Source organism: Marmota monax, unplaced genomic scaffold (assembly GCF_021218885.2).
Source record: "Marmota monax isolate L192 unplaced genomic scaffold, Marmota_monax_Labrador192_F-V1.1 WCK01_AAM20220418_F8-fsc00095, whole genome shotgun sequence".
Lineage (NCBI taxonomy): Eukaryota > Metazoa > Chordata > Mammalia > Rodentia > Sciuridae > Marmota > Marmota monax.
The window spans coordinates 1,837,179-1,852,337 of record NW_026695244.1 but is presented as its reverse complement, the minus strand read 5'-3'; positions in this window follow the sequence as shown (position 1 = coordinate 1,852,337).

The following is a 15,159-nucleotide window of genomic DNA, read 5'->3' as shown; positions in this document are numbered from 1 at the left end:
GGGCTGGGGTTGTAGCTCAGTGGTAGAGTGCTCGTTCACCTAGCACATGTGAGGCACTGAGTTTGATCCTCAGCACCACATAAAAACGAAATAAAGATATTGTGTCCACCTACAACTAAAAAATAAATATTAAAAAAATGAAAAGGGTTGGGAATGTCATTCAGTGGTAAAGCACCCTGGGTTCAATTCCCAGTACCAAATAAATAAATACAGTCATCAAAAAGACAGTTGAATGGATGAGACTCAAATTCAAGCCAGGTGGTATAACTCTGAGGGTTTTCAGCATGTGGATGTTATTTGCAGTTTTGTGAGCAAATGAGACCATGTAAGGATCTGCCACTACTTACCTGCCTTAGCACAGAGCCTGACATAGGAAGTAAGTACTCAGTAAATTATGAATTAAGCTCCTGTCTCTCTTGTTTCAAAGGCCTGGCATATGGGGCCAGGTACTCAATATTATTTCCTGAACTTTAAAAACTTTTCCACTGGAGTATGATAAAATTAAAGGCAGGAAATATATTTTATTCATTTCTGTCTCTCCAATACCACACATAATAATCTGAGATGAATGAATATTGTTAACTGATGCTATGGAAAAATTGATTTCTAAGCCTCAAAGTAATTTTATTAGAAATTTGTCTGTGCTGATTTTTCTGAGACAAATACATCCTCATTACAAATAATTAAATATAAAAATTTTAATTAGAAAATAAAATTCCACAGACCCCAATCTTTCGTTTTTCCACTTTTCCATGTATAAAGTAATATACATTTATAAGGGTTTTTTTTGTTTTGTTTTGTTTTGTTTTGTTTTTGCAGTGCTAAGAATCAAACCCAGGGCCTCATATATGATACGCAGGTGCTCTATCACTGAGCTACACCCCAGCCCAGCCATTTATAAGAATTTTTTTTTTACTTTATAAAATAGAATCATATTATGAATTATTATCATATTATATATTTTTGTTCTGTTTTGGTTTTAGAACCCAGGGCCTCACGCACACTAGGCAAATGTGATACCACTGAGCTACATCCCAGACATGAATACAATTTTGAAACCTAGGGAATTGTTTGTCCCTTAAACATATCTAGGACACTTTTAACTCAATATATATCTAGATTCACATTCTTTTCAAAGAATACACAATGTTGGCCAGGTGTGGTCGCATACTCCTGTAATCTCAGTCACTCAGGAGGCTGAGGCAAATTCAAGGCCAGCAACAGTAACTTACCTAGATCCTGTCTCAAAATAAAATAAAAAGGGTTGAGGATGTAGCTCAGTGGTAGAGCACCCACATATTCAATCCCCAGTACAGGAGGATAGTTGGCAGGGGTGGGGGTGGGGGGCGCACATGGTATGGTATTCTATCATTTGGCAGTGTTATAATTTAAACAATCTCCTACTGTTGGATATTTAGATTATTTTCACTTTTTGCTATCACAGTGGTATAATATTTTTACACTTAATATGTTTTCATTCTTGTGTAAACATTTTACATTTAAATATTATATAAAAGCTATATGTGGGCTGGGGGCATAGCTCAGTGTTAGAGGACTTCCCTAGCATGCATAAGGCCCTGAGTTCAATCCCCAGCACCAAAGTTGGGGAAAGGCTGTATGTACACAGCTTAAAAATCAAGTACTATTAGAAGGCTGATGTGTTGTTCTTGTTGTTGTTTGTACGTTTTTTGTTTTTTGGTTTTTGGGGTTTTTTTTACTGGGGATTGAACCCAGGGGCGCTTAACCACCAAGCTACATCCCCAACCCTTTTTATTTTTAATTTTGAGATAGGGTCTTGCTAAGTTGCTTAGGGCCTTGCTAAATTGTTTAGTCTTGCTGAGCTATACCCCAGCCCAGCCATTTATAAGAAATCCTCCTTCTCAGCCTCTAGAATCACTGGGATTCCAGGTGTGCTCCACTGGATATTAAAGGCTTATTTTTATTTTTATTTATCTATTTTTTAGTCTTTTTTTTTGTAATTGTAAATGGACAGCTTGCCTTTATTTTATTTACTTATTTTTATGTGGTGCTGAGGATCAAACCCAGTGCCCTACATGTGCTAGGCAAGCAACTCTGCCACTGAGCTACAGCCCCAGCCCCACCCATAGAAGGCTGATTTTTTAAAAAATATGTTTTTACTTGTCGATGGACCTTTATTTTATTTATTTATATGCAGTGCTGAGAATCTAACCCAGTGCCTCACACATGCTAGGCAAGTGGTCTGCCAGAGCCACAACCCCAGCTCCTAGAAGGCTGATTTTTAAAAAGTAAATTATTTGCTTTATTTTCATTGCCATTCTCAAACCCCCAAAAGAATTGTTAAACCTCTCTGAAAATGATGAATGACTTGTTTTTTTGTGTGTGTTCCCCCCACCACCACCTTTAAAGGAATATTAATGGAGACTTCTTTCCTCCTGATCTGTCTGAACTAGGTAACTAGGTAGTTCTGGGTCTTCTACACAGCTCCCAACCTGGGATTTTCCTTCACGTCTTGACTGTGCATGCACTCCATGTTCCCTCAACCCAGGGCCTTCCTTTTTTTTATTATTATTTTTATTTATTTAAGAAGAATTGGAATGCATTACAATTCTTCTTACACATATAGAGCACAGTTTTTCATATCTCTGATTGTATACAAAGTATATTCACATAAGTTCGTGTCTTCATACATGTACTTTGGATAATAATGTCCATCACATTCCATCATAATTTCTAACCCCATACCTCTTCCCTTCCTCTCCAACCTCTCTGCCCTATCTAGAGTTCATCTGTCCCTCCCATGATCCTGCTCCCTACCCCACTATGAGTCAGCCTTCTTATATCAGAGAAACCATTCAGCATTTGTTTTTTTGGGATTGGCTAACTTCACTTAGTATTATCTTCTCCAATTCCATCCATTTACCTGCAAATGCCATGATTTTATTCTCCTTTATTGCTGAGTAATATTCGATTGTGTATATATGCCACTTTTTTATCCATTTATCTACTGAAGGGCATCTAGGTTGGTTCCACAGTTTAGCTATTGTGAATTGTGCTGCTGTAAACACTGATGTGGCCGTGTCCCTGTGGTATGCTATTTTTAAGTCCTTTGGGTATAGACCGAGGAGAGGGATAGCTGGGTCAAATGATGGTTCCATTCCCAGTTCTCCAAGAAATCTCCATACTGCTTTCCATATTGGCTGCACCAATTTGCAGTCCCACCAGCAGCGTATGAGTGTTTTCTTTCCCACATGCTCACCAATACTTATTGTTGTTTGTATTCATAATAGCTGCTATTCTGACAGATGAAATCTTAGTTTTGATTTGCATTTCTCTAATTGCTAGTGATGATAAACATTTTTTTATATATTTGTTGATTGTATATCATCTTCTGAGAAAAGTACCTTCCTTTTTTTATTTGCTTGGTTACTCCTTAGTTTTGTAATTGCTACCCAACCAAGGGTGTGTGAAAGGTAAATTTTTTGAGACAGTAAATGTTTGCAAAAGTCTTTTTCCTATCCCACTATGTGTATACTTGACTGATGATTTGGCTCAAAAATAATGTTTCCTTAGAAATTCAAAGTCATTGCTCCATTGTCACTCAGCATCCAGTGTTGCTATTGACCAATCCAATGCCATTCACATTTCTGATTCCTTATATATGATCTCTTCTGGAAGCTTTTAGGATCTTTTGTTAATGGTTTTCTGACATTTCATTGTGCATTATATCAGCCTTGGTTTGTTTGTTTTGTTTTGTTTTGTTTTAATTCCCTAGGATGGACACCAGATGTTTTTCAGATGGGAAAGTGACACTGTATTATTCTTTGATAATTTATTGCCTGTCACATGCTGACCCTGCCCTGCCCTGGCCTGAGAATGTAGTCCCTGTGGACTACAGAGTGCATCACCCTACCTTTCCAGCTAATTTTTGGTTAGTAGGGCCATTCGTCCCTCTTTATCCCTCTTTTTTTTTAAAAAGAGGGAGAGAGAGAGAGAGAGAGAATTTTACTATTTATTTTTTAGTTATCGGCAGACACAACATCTTTGTTTGTATGTGGTGCTGAGGATCGAACCCGAGCCGCATGCATGCCAGACAAGCGCACTACCGCTTGAGCAACATCCCCAGCCCCTTCTTTATCCCTCTTGCAGAGCCATCTCTCTGGGTATTAGACTATCTTTCACTAGGAGATCTTTCCTCCTTGGCTCGGGTTCTTCCAGGAGTCCATTTATACTACCTCTCCTGCCCTTTCCACCTTGGGAGTGCAATAGCTTCCTGTTATTGCTGGTCTCTGGAAACTCCATGACTCTTGCTTGTTCCTTAGTCCTTACTTACTGCTTACTGCTCTGTAGGGAGTACCTTCACAAAAATCTCTTTATCCAAACCACATTGGGTGAATTAGGTTTGCTCCTGGGACTCTGATCAGATTATATCAGAGACCAATATACTCTATTTCTTCTTCCCAGTGCATTCTCCATCTGCCCTCCTCCCTCCATCTTCCAGGAAATACTGGGATTCCTGGATTAATTAATCTAACTTTGTCCTCTATTTTACATCTATCTATACATCATCTTTTTTAAAAAAAATATTTTTTAGTTGTTGATGGACCTTTATTTTGTTTGCTTATTTCTATGTAGTGCCGGGAATCAAACCCAGTGCCTCACACATACAAGGCAAGTGCTCTACCACTGAGTTACAACTCTAACCCCTATATATCATCTTATACTTTCTGGGAAATTTCCTTGTCTTCATCTCCTAACCTTCTATGAATTTCTTATTTCAGTAATCATATTTTTTATTTCCAAAAGCTCCTTTTATTCACCGGCTATTCCTCTTTTAAAAAAGTATTTTTAAAAAGGTAAAATACACATAAATTTATTATCTGAACCAATTTTAAATCTACAGCTCATTGGTATTGAATACATTAATATTGTTGTGCAGTCATCTCCAGAACTCTTTATTTTGCAAAACTAAAACTTGTATATCCAGTGAAATAATATCCCCATCCCCTTCACTGCCCCAGCTCTTGGCAACCACCACTCTACTGTCTGTTGCTATGGCTTTGATTACTCTAAGTACCGCAAATAAGTGGAATCATATAGTATTTGTCTATTCTTTTTTTTTTTCCTGGTACTGGAGATTGAACCCAGAAGTGCTTTACCATTGAACCACACCACCAGTCCTTGTTCTTTATTTTGAAACAGGGCCTTGCCAAGTTGCTTAGGGCCTAAATAAGTTGCTGAGGCTGGCCTCAAACTTGCAATCCTCCTGTCTCAGCATCCCAAATCACTGGGATTATAGGTGTGCACCACTGTACCTGTTCTGGTTATTCTTTTTCATTATAGCATCCCATTGTTATTCATTTATCATGGAAATGATTTATCTTCCTGTATTGTTTCTGTTTTCCCCAAATTCCTTTGTTTTGGTGTCTGCTTTCATAATTGAGACATTCCTCAAATGTTAGCTGTGTGTACTCACACTAGCCTAGTCCCCTGTTGGGCTTCACTTTGGAATAATCATACAAAGACACACCTGCTTCATTGTAGGACCCTCAAATGTTATTTTTTGTGATGCTGAATTTTACAGAAGAGAATCTGCCAATCTCTTTCCTAATAGTCTTGCAGCCAAATGAAGGAATTAGGGCAAATGCTTCAAGGTCAACATGGACTTTCATTTAAGGGAATATTTTTTCTGGAGGAAATTCCTTGAAGTGAAATGTGATTTACAAAAGTATACATTTTAAAATTTGATAGATTGCAATGCAATTTTGGAATCATCCACAGAAAAAAAGTTTAATGTGGTTAAAAAGAACCAAGCACACCCATTTTTTTTTTTAATTTTTTTTTATTGGTTGTTCAAAACATTATAAAGCTCTTCACATATCATATTTCATACATTAGATTCAAGTTGGTTATGAACTCCCAATTTTACCCCAAATACAGATTGCAGAATCACATCGGTTACACATCCACATTTTTACATAATGCCCTATTAGTAACTGTTGTATTCTGCTACCTTTCCTATCCTCTACCATCCCCCCTCCCTCCCCTCCCATCTTCTCTCTCTACCCCATCCACTGTAATTCATATCTCTCCTTGTTTATTTTCCCATTCCCCTCACAACCTCTTATATGTAATTTTGTATAACAATGAGGGTCTCCCTCCATTACCATGCAATTTCCCTTTTCTCTCCCTTTCCATCCCACCTCATGTATCTGTTTAATGTTAATCTTTTCTTCCTGCTCTTCCTCCCTGCTCTGTTCTTAGTTGCTCTCCTTATATCAAAGAAGACATTTGGTATTTGTTTTTTAGGGATTGGCTAGCTTCACTAAGCATAATCTGCTCTAGTGCCATCCATTTCCCTGCAAATTCTATGATTTTGTCATTTTTTAGTGCTGCGTAATACTCCATGGTGTATAAATGCCACATTTTTTTTATCCATTCATCTATTGAAAGGCATCTGGGTTGGTTCCACAGTCTAGCAATTGTGAATTGTGCTGCTATGAACATCGATGTAGCAGTATCCCTGTAGTACGCTCTTTTAAGGTCTTCAGGGAAAAGTCCAAGAAGGGCAATAGCTGGGTCAAATGGTGGTTCCATTCCCAGCTTTCCCAGGAGTCTCCATACTGTTTTCCAGATTGGCCGCACCAGTTTGCAGTCCCACCAGCAATGTACAAGAGTACCCTTTTCCCCACATCCTCTCCAGCACTTGTTGTTGTTTGACTTCATAATGGCTGCCAATCTTACTGGAGTGAGATGGTATCTTAGGGTGGTTTTGATTTGCATTTCTCTGACTGCTAGAGATGGTGAGCATTTTTTCATGTACTTGTTGATTGATTGTATGTCCTCCTCTGAGAAGTGTCTGTTCAGGTCTTTGGCCCATTTGTTGATTGGGTTATTTGTTTTCTTATTGTTTAATTTTTTGAGTTCTTTGTATACTCTGGATATTAGGGCTCTATCTGAAGTGTGAGGAGTAAAAATTTGTTCCCATGATGTAGGCTCCCTATTTACCTCTTTTATTGTTTCTCTTGCTGAGAGAAAACTTTTCAGTTTAAGTAAGTCCCATTTGTTGATTTTTGTTATCAACTTTTGTGCTATGGGTGTCCTATTAAGGAATTTGGAGCCCAACCCTACAATATGTAGATCGGAGCCAACTTTTTCTTCTATCAGACGCAGAGTCTCTGATTTGATATCTAGCTCCTTGATCCACTTTGAGTTAACTTTTGTGCATGGCGAGAGGAGGGGATTCAGTTTCATTTTGTTGCATATGGATTTCCAGTTTTCCCAGCACCATTTGTTGAAGATGCTATCCTCCCTCCATTGCATGCTTTTAGCTCCTTTATCAAATATAAGATAGTTGTAGCTTTGTGGATTAGTCTCTGTGTCCTCTATTCTGTACCATTGGTCCACCCTCCTGTTTTGGTACCAGTACCATGCTGTTTTTGTTACTATTGCTCTGTAATATAGTTTTAAGTCTGGTATCGCTATACCGCCTGATTCACACTTCCTGCTTAGAATTGCTTTTGCTATTCTGGGTCTTTTATTTTTCCATATGAATTTCATGATTGCTTTATCCATTTCTACAAGAAATGCCGTTGGGATTTTGATTGGCATTGCATTAAACCTATAGAGAACTTTTGGTAATATCGCCATTTTGATGATGTTAGTTCTGCCTATCCATGAACAGGGTATATTTTTCCATCTTCTAAGATCTTCTTCTACTTCTCTTTTTAGGGTTTTGTAGTTTTCATTATATAAATCTTTCACCTCTCTTGTTAGGTTGATTCCCAAGTATTTTATTTTTTTTGAGGATATTGTGAATGGAGTGTTTTTCCTCATTTCCGTTTCAGAAGTTTTGTCGCTGATATACAGAAATGCCTTTGATTTATGCGCCAAGCACACCCATTTTATAAGCTTTAAATGTCAGCAGAATTTAATGAAGTACTTTCCTTATGGAATTATTGTTCTAAGAGGTAAAACAGACTGAAATAAATTCTACTTTTTCATGGGTCCTACCTGGCTTCATAATTAATGCTAATATAGGCCATTTTAAAGACTAAATTCCTAATTTTTCTAGAAAGCAAAATTAAATTCTCTGAAGAAGCTATATGATTGGTATTGCTATAGAGGCAAAAATGTAAACCTACAAAGAGGTCCTTGGTCTTATTTATCTATAAGAACTAAAGGAATTATCAGTTAAAAACAGCTGCCTAAACCACATGATCTTTGGTAACTGATATCTGAGTTTATGACTTAACTGTTTATAGGAGATCCAACCTCAAGGTGGTGTTTGCCCTACAGGTTATGAGAATAGTTAGAGAAAGAATCTACTCAATCATACTCCAGAGAGAAGAAGGTCATAGGGCAGGAAGATGAGTAACTTCTAGAGTACCTGAGTTATATCCAGGTCATAAATGACCTGTAGGATCTAGCATCATGCTTATCTAAGTAGGTTTTTCTTTTTCTCTTTTTTAATTGCTGATCATCTTACCCCATAAGGTTGCTCCATATTCTCTCCTTAAATTCCTTACTACATAGCAGACAGTAAGAACTTCTTTATAAACTCCATTCCAGAGAGACCAAAACTCAGCCAGAAATAGACATTTCTCTTCCAAAATGATTGTAAAGAAGTCTTTAAGTTTTCTGTCTCTATGGTGACAGCTTGATGAAGGTAGCTGAGGACTGGTCCATGAAATATGCCTTGCCCTTTTAAATTCTATAATAACCACTCATCATGAGCTCACAGACACCAATCATTGCTGCGTAACAGCAATCACTTCACGACTACTGAACCAGAGCTGGTGGGAAGCAGAAGAAAGAAAATGTCCAAACAATATTGCACTTAATTCATTCCTTCTTGTCCTTTTGCCCTGTAGATATAGTTGAGTCTTGCTTTACCGACATACAGTTAAATGCTGCATGTTGTCAAATATATAGTCCAAACATTAGCTCTTAGGCAACAAAATTTGAGCTTCTATTATGTACCAGATATTGGGCTCTTTACAAATACTCTATCATTGTCAATAAATACTTGCAAATGATGATAAGAACACTAATGTAGGGGCTGGGGTCGTGTGAGGCACTGGGTTCGATCCTCAGCACTACATACAAAAACAAAGTTATTTTTAAAAAAAAGAACACTAATGTAAATCAAAGGGGGGATGTTTTCGCTGATATGTGGAAGTTAATCCACAAAGAGGGGTGGGGAGATAGAAGTTCAATGGAGTAGACAAAGGGGAGGTGGGGGGATGGAGAAAGAAACAGAAAAGACAGTAGAATGAATCTGACATAACTTTTCTATGTACATATATACCACAGTGATTCTCACCATTGTGTACCTCCATAAAAAATTAATTTAAACAATAACTATGGGTAAATGGCAGAAAGAACAACAGAGGGAAAGGAGCAAGGAGTGGGAGGAGGGAAGGAGAAGAAGAGGTACTGGGAACTGAATTTGAACAATTCAGTCCATGTTTTTATAATTCCATGCTTTTATAATTATGTCAAAATGGATTCTATAGCTATGTATAACTAAAAAGAACCAATAAAAAGTAACTACTTAGCATATTTATTATATTAAATAAAAATGTTTTAATTAGTAGTTATCAAAAATAATTCCATTTAAAATTATTTTCAAAAGAAAATTATTTCTAAGAAGTATACATTAAGAAATATTAAAACAAAATTTAAAATTTTTCTGCATATTGATTGTCTGAAAATTTAAGATAGCATAAGCAGGATAATTATTCTTGCCAATTTTCATGCATTTGAATGAACTTTTTAACCTTATTCTGTAATACTGTGGCAATGGCATTTTTCAAAAAATGTTCATTTTCTGCAACTAGATGTGTTCAATATTATCTTTGGTCACAGCTTTCTTAAAGTAATTTCTAATAAAAAAAAAAGTAACCTCTAGTAAACAAACAGAAACAGAATACTAATGTCACTTGATTAGCACTATCTTTTCTCGGTATCACTTATTCACACCAGAATACAGAATGAATTAGAAGGGCAGAGTGCAAGAGCATTACCTCCAGTTACACACAGTGGGATATAGCTTAATCCTTATTAATGCTGTCCACGTCAGTTGAGAAAAGTAACTGAGCCATGGCACCAAGTGGGATGATTTAGGAAATTAACATGTAAAAATTTAACCACTTGCCCCTCCCGTGGAGTAAAGAGTTTAGTTGACTCCTCTGATGTATTGAAAGCATAGGCCTGCCCAGACTTGGTATGTAGAAAACAAGAATCTTTGTTTGACTCAGCTTCTAAGTAGTTATTTCACATGAGGCACAAAAACCTCTTTTTGAAGACCTCTCTTAAGGAGAAGAGTGTCAGTGGATTAACATCCCGCTGACCTATGAATGATGACAACCACCTATCATGCAACTGGTATTTTTGTATTCTTTAAAGCAAAGTCCTTCAAATGACTCCATTTTAAGTAATACAGTTCCAAGGAAGTGTTGCAACATAGATTACTTCTCAATCTGTGCATAGTCTATTAATAGTGAGGATGAAAAAGAGGAAACCAAAAGGGAAGTTGAATTCATGCTCAAGATGTAAATTATTAATAAAATGGCAGTCCCAGTCTTCCTTGCCCTCAACCCAAGGGGTTCTACATTAACCAAAGTCTCAGGTTCCTTCACTTCTAACATTTTTTCTTCAAGCTCTTTATTTCATTCTTCTCTTAGGAACTACCCCCAGATTCTCATCTTTTCCCTCACTGTAATTCTACCCATCCCAAATCTTCTGTAACTCAAGAACAGAAGAATTTGGGGTGGTAAATAATCTTAACCCAAACGTCCCCTTCTCCATGGTCTGGCAGTTACAGTATTAGCCTGCCGGGGCTTGATGTTCTAAGACAGGATGAGAATAATGAGTGTATTGGTAGTTAGCATTTAGTGAACTCTCACGGTGTGTCAGGCACTGGCCAACCACTATACACACTAGACCACATTTAAACCTTATAGCAACCCTATAAGGGTTATAATATTATTTATAATCCCCATGATTATGAATGAGGAAAAGGAGGGATAGAATTTTAAGTGGATCATTCAAGAATACATGCTAAATGCCAGAGACAGGATGCAATCCAGGGGCTTGAATCTAGGCATATTGGTCATGCCTTCAGCCCCTGTACTCAGGTAGTTTCCCTTGGTCTTTGACTTCAGGGAGGCAGTCCTGCATAGTGGCTTTGGAGCCAGAGTGCCTGTGTTCAATGCCAGTTCCTCCCTTACAACTGCATGATCTGGAGCAAGATTTAACTTCTCACACCGTTCTATTGAGGTTTGAACCTGTTGATTCATATAACAAGCTCTCGGTCCTTTGACTGGCACATGGTAAGCACTCAGTGAATCTTGGCTGTTACTATTGCCTAGCCTTGGAGGAGTGCTGCTGACAGGCCCATCTCCACTCCATCTCCACAGCTGCACCTTTAACCTGGACTCTGCCACGGACTTTTCCATATTAGTTCACACACAGCAGGGAGATGAATCTTCCTCGGACAATTTCACATGTCACCTCCACGTTCAAGAGCCTCTTATGGCTCTCTGCCACTAATTTTATCAGACCCAGATTTCTTATATTGGTTTTAGGTGTATTTCTACAGATTCCCATTTAAATGCCTCTTTCTGCCCCTCTCCAAGCCTTTTTTACATGCTTACCATGCGATCTTTTGTTAACGTCTTTTTTTTCCTAGAGTATGACACAGTGGAATTTTCTTTAATCATTTCATCTTTTAACAATTGTCCCTAGGTTCTCTAAGTATGCTCATTTATTCAATTAAATTTGCATTGATTATTTTTCCAAAAAATCATCTTTTGACTCCGCTCAGGGTGTAGTCAGTTAACAGCTATCCATGTTGGAAATATTCTGCTTGTGTTAATTTACACTTGTTTATATAGCAATTAGTGTTTCTATACATTCTTAATTCTTTCACAGCAATTTTTAGTCCTCAAGGCCAGAGATCATGGTTTCTCTTTCTTTTTGACCTTCCCTTCATGCTTAAGGCAAGTGCTTCAGAAATGCTACTGAGTGACAGACTGATAGTGTGAAACAGTCAATCCAAGAGAGAAGGGCCTGTTGAAGGTCAAGTAATGTGACACTAGACCTTCGGTCTTTAAGTCCAGGTAACAAATAATGATGTGTTCTGCAGCTTTTGCATCAGGGTAATTTTCAGGATAAGGCAGGTCTCTGCCTCCGACAAACAGGCATTCTTTCAATAGCAGCCAGAAAGCTGATCTCTTGGTTTTCCATTCCTGGGTGTATAATCACATAAAACAGAAGAAGGCAAAGGACAGGCTGCCAGAATATGTATAGGGACTTTGCTGAGGCAGTACAAAGCCAGTAGGTAACCCCACCATGGGGAGAAGAGTCAGGTTGCAACTCCTAGTCTCTACCATAGCAGAGTTAACAACCTGGCAGCTTTCCCTCCCTCTACTCAGAACATGTTCCACCTTCCAGACATCTCCCTGAATCCCTGATCATGAAGAGATCCTATAACCTCTCTCAGTTTCACACAAAGCAAAAGAAGATTGGATCCATGGTTACCATGCAAGTCTGGATGAGTGAGTGACAGTGGAGAGGAGGTCCAGACATTTCAAAGTAACACTTGAAAAGGGACCCAAAGGAACTGAGTCATAGATCACCTTTAGCCATTGTGCCAATTACTTGTACGGTGGAATGACAAATGGAAAATAGTCATTGAAACCACTGAAATGAAAACTAAATCATTCCAGTTATACCAAGCAGAGCAGAAAAGGCCTGTCAACATTCACACAAAACGGTAAGGATGATCAAATTCCATGGGGTTTAGGTGTGGCTTGTATTTTAAAGGTGGAAAAAAATTTTAAATCCTTTTAATTAGCAAGGTAGAATCGTAGGATTTTGTGGCCAAAAGCATTTTAGAACTCACAAAGTCCAAGTTCTACATTTTTACAAATGGGGAAAATGAGGCCCAGAGAGGAAAAGTACCTTTCTGAAGGACAGAGGCAAGACAAGAGCTCAGGTCTCCTGAATTTCTAGTGCATCCACTGAGCAGAAAAGATGCCTGTACCTGGGTGAGGCTCTCACAGTCAAAGTCAATAAACATAATACCTCTACAGAAAAATAAAGTTCTGATGCTTCTACCTCCTTCATGATGGCCCATAACACAACAACTCTTTGTTTTTCTCAAAAGTTCCAGGTTCTCTGATTGGAATGTTGATCTCATGTCCAAGTAAGGAGAAAAAAAGCATGTGATGAAAGAGAAGTAAAGAAAAGAAGAAGTATAACATTAAGGCAGAAGCAGGCTCCTCCTCCTCATTCTTTCTTTAATCTCCTTTTCATTTTGTTTTTGTGGTACTAGGGGTTTGAACCTAAGGGTGCTTTACCACTGAGCACTAAGCATTACATTCCCAGCCCTTTGTAATTTTTATTTTAAGACAGGATCTTGGGGCTGGGGTTGTAGCTCAGTGGTAGAGCACTTGCTCAGCACCACATATAAATAAATAAAAATAAAAGTTCTATCAACAACTTAAAAAAAAAAAGTCAGGATCTTGCTAAATTGTCCAGGCTGGCTTGAGTGCGTACTTCTCCTGCCTCAACCTTCTGAGTCACTGGGATTTCAGACCTGCACCACCACACCCAGCAAAAGGAGACTTCTTAATGGCTTAGAGGTATTTAGTAACAAAAAGAGTAGGGAGGACCTGGATTCTCCTGGCACTAGTTTGCCACTAAGTAGCTTTGAAAAGTATTTAACAACTCTAGGCTACAGTTTTCCCATTCACAAAATGAAGCCATCCTATGTTAAATGATTTCTAAGGTCTCTTTCATGTCTAATATTTTAGAATAACATTAGATCAGTATTTAAGACTTGTAACACTAATAGAATTTTATCGTATCCCATATTAGTAACAGAAAGGTATCTATCTCTAAAATAATAGTGGTAAGCAAGTAAATGGCTGACTATGAATTTGTTTGAACAGATATTTATTGCCAGACACTGTGCTAGATTCAGGACAAAGAACACATGGTTTATGCTCTCAAGGAGCTGTCAGCCTGGAGAAAAGACATAGCTATGGGACTCTTTCTTTATACATAGATAATGTCTTATCTAATGTCTTATCTGACAAAAGATCAAACAAGATTCAAGAGGGTTTGGGTAAGAGGGGCCTCTGCAATGTCCCAATTTCTTTTCCCTTCTTACATCCCCACCAACTCCCTTATTATAGTGTGAAGGGCTAAGAGGTCACTGCAAGAACTCATCTGAAGAAAAGTATCCTAGTTCATACTTTCTGACAAAAGTGCAGTTAGATGCTGCACTATCTATGCTGTTCACTAAGACTCCTATAAACAATAGATGTAAATAATCATCACCTCAAATTTAATCCTGGATCAAAGCAAAATGGGAGGACTCTGGAGGGCATGCTCATTACTCTGCTCTGAAAATGCATATATCTATGGAAACACCTGTTTGGGAAACTGAAGACAAGAAGTGGCCTATGAAGCACAACCTAAAGAATATGATACAAAACAAAAGGATGGAATGTTAACATATCATTAAGAAAATCAACTGGAAAAACTTTAATCTGAGCACAAATTCTGAAAGTTGATTTTCTTCTAGCATAATTCACTATTTACCTTCATGTCATTAACAAATTCATGAAAAGTTTCCTTCATCTTCTTAATTCCACTCAGCCAACTAACACTTATTTTCAGCCTTTTCTAATTCACTTTCTGAACAACCAAGCTTCTCAAAGATTGTCTGCAGCCTACTGACCTGTTCCTTCTTCCTCTCTTTGAGACCTATCTCACTGTAGTCCTTTCATTCTTTGTTTTCTTTCTATACAGTGGAGGTCAAACCAGGGGTCTTGCACATGCTCTGTAGGTACTCCATCCATTCTTTATTAAAACTCTATTATTTGCAGAACATTTCCTGCACAATCCTCATTTTCCTCTATCTTTCCTCCTATTCCTACTATGTCTTCTTTGATGGCTTTCTGTTCCTAATCAGGGTCGCTGTCCTTGAACTTGTCTTAACCTTCACTATATATAGTTCTCTCTTCTGTGAATCTCATGTGACTCCCCAAATTTATACTCTTTCACTTCTGCAGAGAATTCTCAGTTCTAGAGGCATTCTCAAGACTTTTCAGAGTTATTAGTAAGGTGCTAATAACTCTGATATCCCCTTTATTGTAAGATAAA